Here is a 7,915-nt window from a genome sequence, read left to right as displayed (position 1 = left end):
ACCACCATGGTTCACCGTAGGGATGGTGCCTGGTTCTCCAGACGTGATGCTTGGCATTCAGGCCAAAGAGTTCAATCTTGGTTTCATCAGACTAGAGAATCTTGTTTCTCATGGTCTGGAGTGACTTCCACCTGGCCACATAAAGGCCTGATTGGTGGAGTGCTGTATAGATGGTTGTCCTTCTTGAAGATTCTCCCATCTCCACAGAGGAACTCTGGAGCTCTGTCATTGTGACCAGGGAGTTCTTGGTCACATCCTTGAACAAGGCCCTTATCCCCTGATTGCTCTGTTTGAAGAGTCTTGGTGGTTCCAAACATCTTCCAGTTAAGAATGATGGAGGCCACTGTGTTCTTGTGGACCTTCAATACTTCAGCCATTTTTTGGTACTGACCTCTTTTTGGTACTACTTACTTTGTCAGCTCGAGATTCGATCCATCAACCTTTTGGTTTCTGGCCCAATGCTCTAACCACTAGGCTACCTGCCAGCCCATAGGTGTGTCCAATGCAGACATGATGGATTAGTATTGACCTCATAGACATGTCCAATGCACTTGTTCATGTGGTTTGTAATTTCGATACTGAAACAGGATTTGCTAATCCTCCCACATTGTTTCCATGTTGTTGATGTTTTCTCCATTTGAAATGATACTGTTAGAAATAGGGAAAGACCTCACACATCTGAGAACTTGTGTGTGCTAATCATTAGTTAATAACTTGAAAGAAAACAAAAGGCTGATTGATACTGATCAGTGTGTGGGTTTTCTTTTTCATCAGACAATTAATGAGGCTCATAATCAGGCTTATCTAGAAGAAAAAGAAACGCACACCTATTAATTAAAACGAGGTGCTGGCTAGCGGAATAGAAACTTGAAAATAAAAGAGAGCCGCACACTCTAGGAGCTCAGATGCAAAAATGTAATACCAACGTTTCGACAGCCAAGCTATCTTCATCAGGGTATAATCACAAACACTGCGGGATGACTTGTTTATATAGTGTCAAAAGACACAGGTGTCTGTAATCATGGCCAAGAGTGGCCTAATATCATTGGTTAATAATCAAGTATTAAAATGTCATACAAAGAACAGCATACAAACAAATGGATAGCATACGATCATAGATTAATTTGACTACACAAGTTTACAAACAATTACAATGGCAAAGTCACAATAATCACAAGAATGGATTAAGATCAAAGTCTACGTTGAGACCGAAGGGCTCAAGGGTCTTTAAATTAAAGATCCAGGCAGCCTCTCGTTTTAACAATAAATTATCAAGGTCACCCCCTCTCCTAGGGAGGGTGACATGTTCGATGCCAATATAACGCAGAGACGAAATCGAGTGGCCTGCCTCCAAGAAGTGGGCCGCAACTGGATAAGTAAAGTTTTTACACCCAATGGTGCTACGATGCTCTGAGATACATACTTTTATTTCGCGCTTTGTTTTACCTACATACTTTTTACCACAAGGACAAGTTCTAAGAAAAATAACTGCCTTAGTGGAGCACGTAATAACACCTTTTATTGGGATCGATTTCCCTGTTTGTGGGTGTTTGAAGGATCTACATTTATAAGTGCCATTGCATTGAGCACAGCCATTACATTTGTAATTTCCATCCAGTAGGGGCGCAAATAGACGTTGTTCAGGAATATCTTGGGGTGGTAAATCAGAGTTTACCAATTGGTCTCTGAGATTTCTGCCCCGCGAGAATACGACCAAGGGAAGGTCCGAAAACACATTGCCGAGACTATCATCGGATTTTAGGATGTGCCAATGTTTGTGAACAATTCCCTTAATTTGTTCAGAGCACTTTGAATAGCGGGTAGTTAGAACGCAAGAATGCGTCTTTTTGCGAGACTGACCTTGAAAAAGGTCATGTCTCGTTTTGTTTTAGGTGTGCGTTTCTTTTTCTTCTAGATCGTTCTGTTAACCAGTAAACAGCACCCTACCGACAAAAAAAGCTCTTAAACGATGCCGAATGATAATTATTTTCCTGACACTGGTCATAGACCCATACAAGATTACTTTGAATATAGCCAAAGGGAGCGTGATAAGATCATTATTTCGGAGTCCCTTTTTGACATGCCGGGAGGTAATTCTGACCTCTCGAAAGAACTGTTACATTTATCTAAGCGATTTTGATGTTAAGGTAGACATGTTTAAGTTTTTTAGAAACATCCGTTTAAGGGAATACTTTAGCTCCCCTAATTCTGACACTTCTATTGAACCAGTAGGTTGCTCTCCTGCACATACTTCGACTCCTTTTAGAAGCAAGAGTTATTTTATACCTCCAGCCAATCGCAATCACTCTATTGAGACATATTGCAGACTTGTGGAAAATGATGTTGGACTTCTCCTTATTAAGAATAAACAGGGATCCAAATCTTTCCATAATTTACCCAAGAATGAAAAACAAGCTTTGCTTGATTTACAATCTGATACGTCAGTCCTTATTCGTCCCGCTGATAAGGGTGGGTCGGTTGTACTCATGGATAGGACCGCTTATGTACATGAGTGTCATAGACAGCTGCTTGACAACACCTTTTACAAGAAACTCAGAAGTGACCCCACTTCCCAATTTCAGAATACTATCTTGACTGTCCTAGATGGGTATTTAAGTTCTGGTCAGATAACCAAAAAATAACATGCTTTTTTTGGCTATTCAACACCCTAAAATTGCCACTTTCTATACTTTGCCGAAATTACACAAGAATGTAACACAACCTCCAGGGCGCCCTATTGTAGCGGGCATTGATGCAGTAACGGCCCCTCTACTATCTACTTTTGTTGACTTTTTTATTAGACCACTCGCAGAACAGCTCCCCTCCATTGTAAAGGACACCAGCAGTATGATCTCTATCATTGAATCTCTTGATCCTCTCCCTGAGAATACCTTGTTAGTTACTTTTGATGTTGAGTCATTATACACTAATATTCCACACGAGGGCGGTATTGAAGCTATGGAACATTTTCTTCTGCAACGTGACCCTAATGAACTACCTTCCAGTGCATGCATTGTAACATTGGCTGAAATAGTACTCACGTATAACTATTTCATGTTTCTAAATGATTTCTTTATTCAGACGAAAGGTACTGCTATGGGATCCCCCATGTTTCCAAACTATGCTAATTTGTATGTGGGTTACATGGAGAAACAGTCTATTTTCAATCCTCTCAAAAATGTTTTCTTGCCTAACATCATTATTTGGAAACGGTATATTGATGATATTTTTGTTCTATGGAGGGGTGATGCAAAACAGCTCCAGGCGTTCCATGCTTTTCTTAACTCCTTTTCTGAGCATCTGAGATTTACTATACAATCTGATACACGTCAAATCAGTTTACTTGATCTTCTGATCTTGTGTGAAGATAATGTTCTATACACTGATCTTTACAGGAAGCCTACTGATCGTAACAGTTTGTTGAGGGCTGATAGTTGTCACCCACTTCCCTTGAAAAATAGTTTGCCCTACAGCCAATTCTGTCGAATCAAAAGAATTTTCAAAAAACAATACGATTTCGACAGAAATATGGCTGAGACGCAAAGAAAGTTCAAGGAGAGGGGCTACAAGAATGATCAGATTAATATTGCCATTGAGAAAATTCAAAACAAAACGAGACATGACCTTTTTCAAGGTCAGTCTCGCAAAAAGACGCATTATTGCGTTCTAACTACCCGCTATTCAAAGTGCTCTGAACAAATTAAGGGAATTGTTCACAAACATTGGCACATCCTAAAATCTGATGATAGTCTCGGTAATGTGTTTTCAGACCTTCCCTTGGTCGTATTCTCGCGGGGCAGAAATCTCAGAGACCAATTGGTAAACTCTGATTTACCACCCCAAGATATTCCTGAACAATGAGGCTCACCATGTTTAAGCAAACCCGATTAGACTCATAATGAGACTGACCATGTTGAAGGAGACCAGATTAGACTCATAATGAGGCTGACCATGTTGAAGGAGACCAGATTAGACTCATAATGAGGCTGACCATGTTGAAGGAGACCAGATTAGACTCATAATGAGGCTCACCATGTTGAAGGAGAGCAGATTAGACTCATAATGAGGCTGACCATGTTGAAGGAGACCAGATTAGATTCATAATGAGGCTGACCATGTTGAAGGAGACCAGATTAGACTCATAATGAGACTGACCATGTTGAAGGAGACCAGATTAGACTCATAATGAGACTGACCATGTTGGAGGAGACCAGATTAGACTCATAATGAGGCTGACCATGTTGAAGGAGACCAGATTAGATTCATAATGAGGCTGACCATGTTGAAGGAGACCAGATTAGACTCATAATGAGGCTGACCATGTTGAAGGAGAGCAGATTAGACTCATGTTGAGGCTCACCATGTTGAAGGAGACCAGATTAGACTCATAATGAGGCTGACCATGTTGAAGGAGAGCAGATTAGACTCATGTTGAGGCTAACCATGTTGAAGGAGAGCAGATTAGACTCATGTTGAGGCTCATCATGTTGATGGAGACCAGATTAGACTCATGATCAGTGGTGGAAAAAGTACCCAATTGTCATATTTGAGTAAAAGTATAGATACCTTAATAGAAAGTTACCCAGTAAAATACTACTTGAGTAAAAGTCAAAGTATTTGGTTTTAAATATACTTAAGAATCAAAAGTAAAAGTATGAATAAAATTCCTTATATTAAGCAAACCAGACGGAACCATTTTCTTGTTTTTTTATTTACGGATAGCCAGGGGCATACTGCAACACTCAGACATCATTTACAAACGAAGCATTTGTGTTTAGTGAGTCCGTCAGATCAGAGGCAGTAGGGACGACCAGGGATGTTCTCTGTTTAGTGAGTCTGTCAGGTCAGAGGCAGTAGGTACGACTAGGGATGTTCTCTGTTTCCATCAGACTCTATTCTAAAATATTATTTTATTTTTGGAATGTAGTGAAGTAAAAGTAAAAGTTGTCCAAAACAAAAATAGTAAAATAAAGTACAGATTCCACAAAACAACTATGTCAGTAGTTCTTTTACTTAAGTACTTTACACCACTGGTACTGTTACAGCTGCTCTCTCCTTCTCAATGCCATGAACTAAACCAGGTACTGTGTTACAGCTGCTCTCTCCTCCTCAATGCAAGGAACTAGGTCCAAATCCCTATCCTCCGTGGTTTCCCCAACCTAAACTCACTGAGATGAGGTCCAAAGCCCTCTCCTCCAAGGTTTCCCTAAACTCACTGAGATGAGGTCCAAGGAGGTGAAGTCTATTAGAGGTGGTTTGGTTAACCACATCAGTATCCTTGCCTGAAGACTTGTTAGGTTTCCAAGCACTTTAATTTGTTGTCCATGTTTCTTGGAAAGAGACAGCAAAGTTAAGCCCAGTGTGTACCAGGTGGACAATGGGTTTGATCCAGACCCTGTCAGTGTGCCAGGTGGACATTGAGTTTGATTCAGACCCTGCTAGTGTGCCAGGTGGACATTGAGTTTGATTCAGACCCTGCCAGTGTGCCAGGTGGACATTGAGTTTGATTCAGACCCTGCCAGTGTGCCAGGTGGACATTGGGTTTGATTCAGACCCTGTCAGTGTGCCAGGTGGACATTGGGTTTGATTCAGACCCTGCCAGTGTGCCAGGTGGACATTGGGTTAGATTCAGACCCTGTCAGTGTGCCAGGTGGACATTGGGTTTGATTCAGACCCTGTCAGTGTGCCAGGTGGACTTTGGGTTTGATTCAGACCCTGCCAGTGTGCCAGGTGGACATTGGGTTTGATTCAGACCCTGTCAGTGTGCCAGGTGCACATTGGGTTTGATTCAGACCCTGCCAGTGTGCCAGGTGGACATTGGGTTTGATTCAGACCCTGCCAGCATGGCCAGAAATGTATTCCAAGGTCAGTAACTTATAACCACAGAACCATCACAGACCTTTCATGCGTAACTAAAAACACCTAAGTATTAGATTTACTGCCATGGTCTAGTATGTCACCGCCTCAGATACCATTCACAATGCTGGCTGAGGTATGAGTAAAACATGACATATTATTTCCTAATCATTCACAATGCTGGCTGAGGTACCAGTAAAACATGATATATTATTTCCCAATTGTAAAAATTGGTTTTATCTCAGTGGGCTTTTCTATTGTTGTTTCTATTGTTGAGTAACATAACTGCCTGATATGTGGGGGAAGGGAAGCTGCTCACCGATTGGCTGTAGTGAAAAGGGTCCCTCCAAAAATCTATCACTATTCCAACTGACATATCAAATTCTCTCCCAAATCTACCACTACTATGCCAAGCCTCCACAGACCCTGTGAACAAATCATTTAACATTCAAATATGTCATTTTAAATATCTCAATTCAATCCAGCTGGGCCTTTTTAACACAGACAGCTGTTCCTGCTTTAAATGTCATGCCTTTGTACAGATCTAGGATCAGTTCTCCTCCACAATGCATATACAGTACCGGTCAATTGTTTGGACACACTGTCGTGGAAATTTCCTGTATTTACCAAATCATGAGAGCAAACCACACACAAGTCAGAGTTATCACAAAGTCCATCTTTAATTATATGAGCTCCATCACAACCCTGTGACTCTCAGATCAATTCAGTGTCTATAAATGAATTCTCTGAGAGTCCTTACACATTGCAACTGAGATCCTTTATAGCAAAGACACACATAGCCAGACAGCATTGGCCATAATTTATCGTTCAGCTTTGTCTCCTAAATTATGTTATTTTCTCAAACTCAGAACCATAAAACAAATCCTCATATCAACAGGCATATATCACATCCACCCTATCTTGACAAGATCACAGAGACACATTGACTGGCACACAGACATTGTGGAGCTAAGAGATACACGCTTGACCTCTCCCCTCTCTCCGGCCCAAGTAACTTAGTCCTGACAGAGAACAGATAACTGCAAACCCGGCCACAGTATTATACAAAAATAAACATTCTGATGAGAAGTAACTTACAAACATATGATGAATATAAAACATCTTACCTATATTACCAACTAATTCTGATTATTCCCCAACACCACCTACAAATTCAATATTTATTCTTTATTTTAACTATTTTCTACATTGTAGAATAATAGTGGAGACATCAAAACTATAAAATAACTCATATGGAATCATGTAGTAACCAAAAAAGTGTTAAACAAATCAAAACATGTTTTATATTCTTCAAGTTCATCATTTTAAAAGGCTAATTGATCATTAGAAAACCCTTTTGCAATTATGTTAGCACTGCTGAAAACTGTTGTTCTGATTAAAGAAGCAATAAAACTGGCCTTCTTTAGGCTAGTTGAGTATCTGGAGCATCAGCATTTGTGGGTTAGATAACAGGCTCAAAATGGCCAGAAACAAATAACTTACGTCTGAAACTCGTCAGTCTATTCTTGTTCTGAGAAATTAAGGCTATTCCATGCGAGAAATTGCCAAGAAACTGAAGATCTCGTACAACACTGTGTACTACCTTCACAGAACAGCGCAACCTGGCCCTAACCAGAATAGAAAGAGGAGTGGGAGGCCCCAGTGCACAACTGAGCAAGAGGACAAGTACATTAGTGTCTAATTTGAGAAACAGATGCCTCACAAGTTTTCAACTGGCAGCTTTATCAAATAGTACAACAACAACAGTCTCAACGTCAACAGTGAAGAGGCGACCCCGGGATGTTGGCCTTCTAGGCAGAGTTGCAAAGAAAAATCCATATCTCAGATTGTTTAAAAGAAATAGGATTAAGATGGGCAGAATAACACAGACATTGGGCAGAGGAAGATTTGAAGAAAGTGTTATGGACAGACGAATATAAGTTTGAGGTGTTCGGATCACAAACAAGAACATTCATGAGATGCAGAAAAAATTAAAAGATGCTGGAGGAGTGCTTGACGCCATCTGTCAAGCATGGTGGAGGCAATGTGATGGTCTGGG

Source organism: Oncorhynchus clarkii, chromosome 13 (assembly GCF_045791955.1).
Source record: "Oncorhynchus clarkii lewisi isolate Uvic-CL-2024 chromosome 13, UVic_Ocla_1.0, whole genome shotgun sequence".
In the NCBI taxonomy this organism is placed as follows: Eukaryota; Metazoa; Chordata; class Actinopteri; order Salmoniformes; family Salmonidae; genus Oncorhynchus; species Oncorhynchus clarkii.
The sequence above is the reverse complement of the archived record's forward strand: the minus strand, read 5'-3'. Positions refer to the sequence as shown.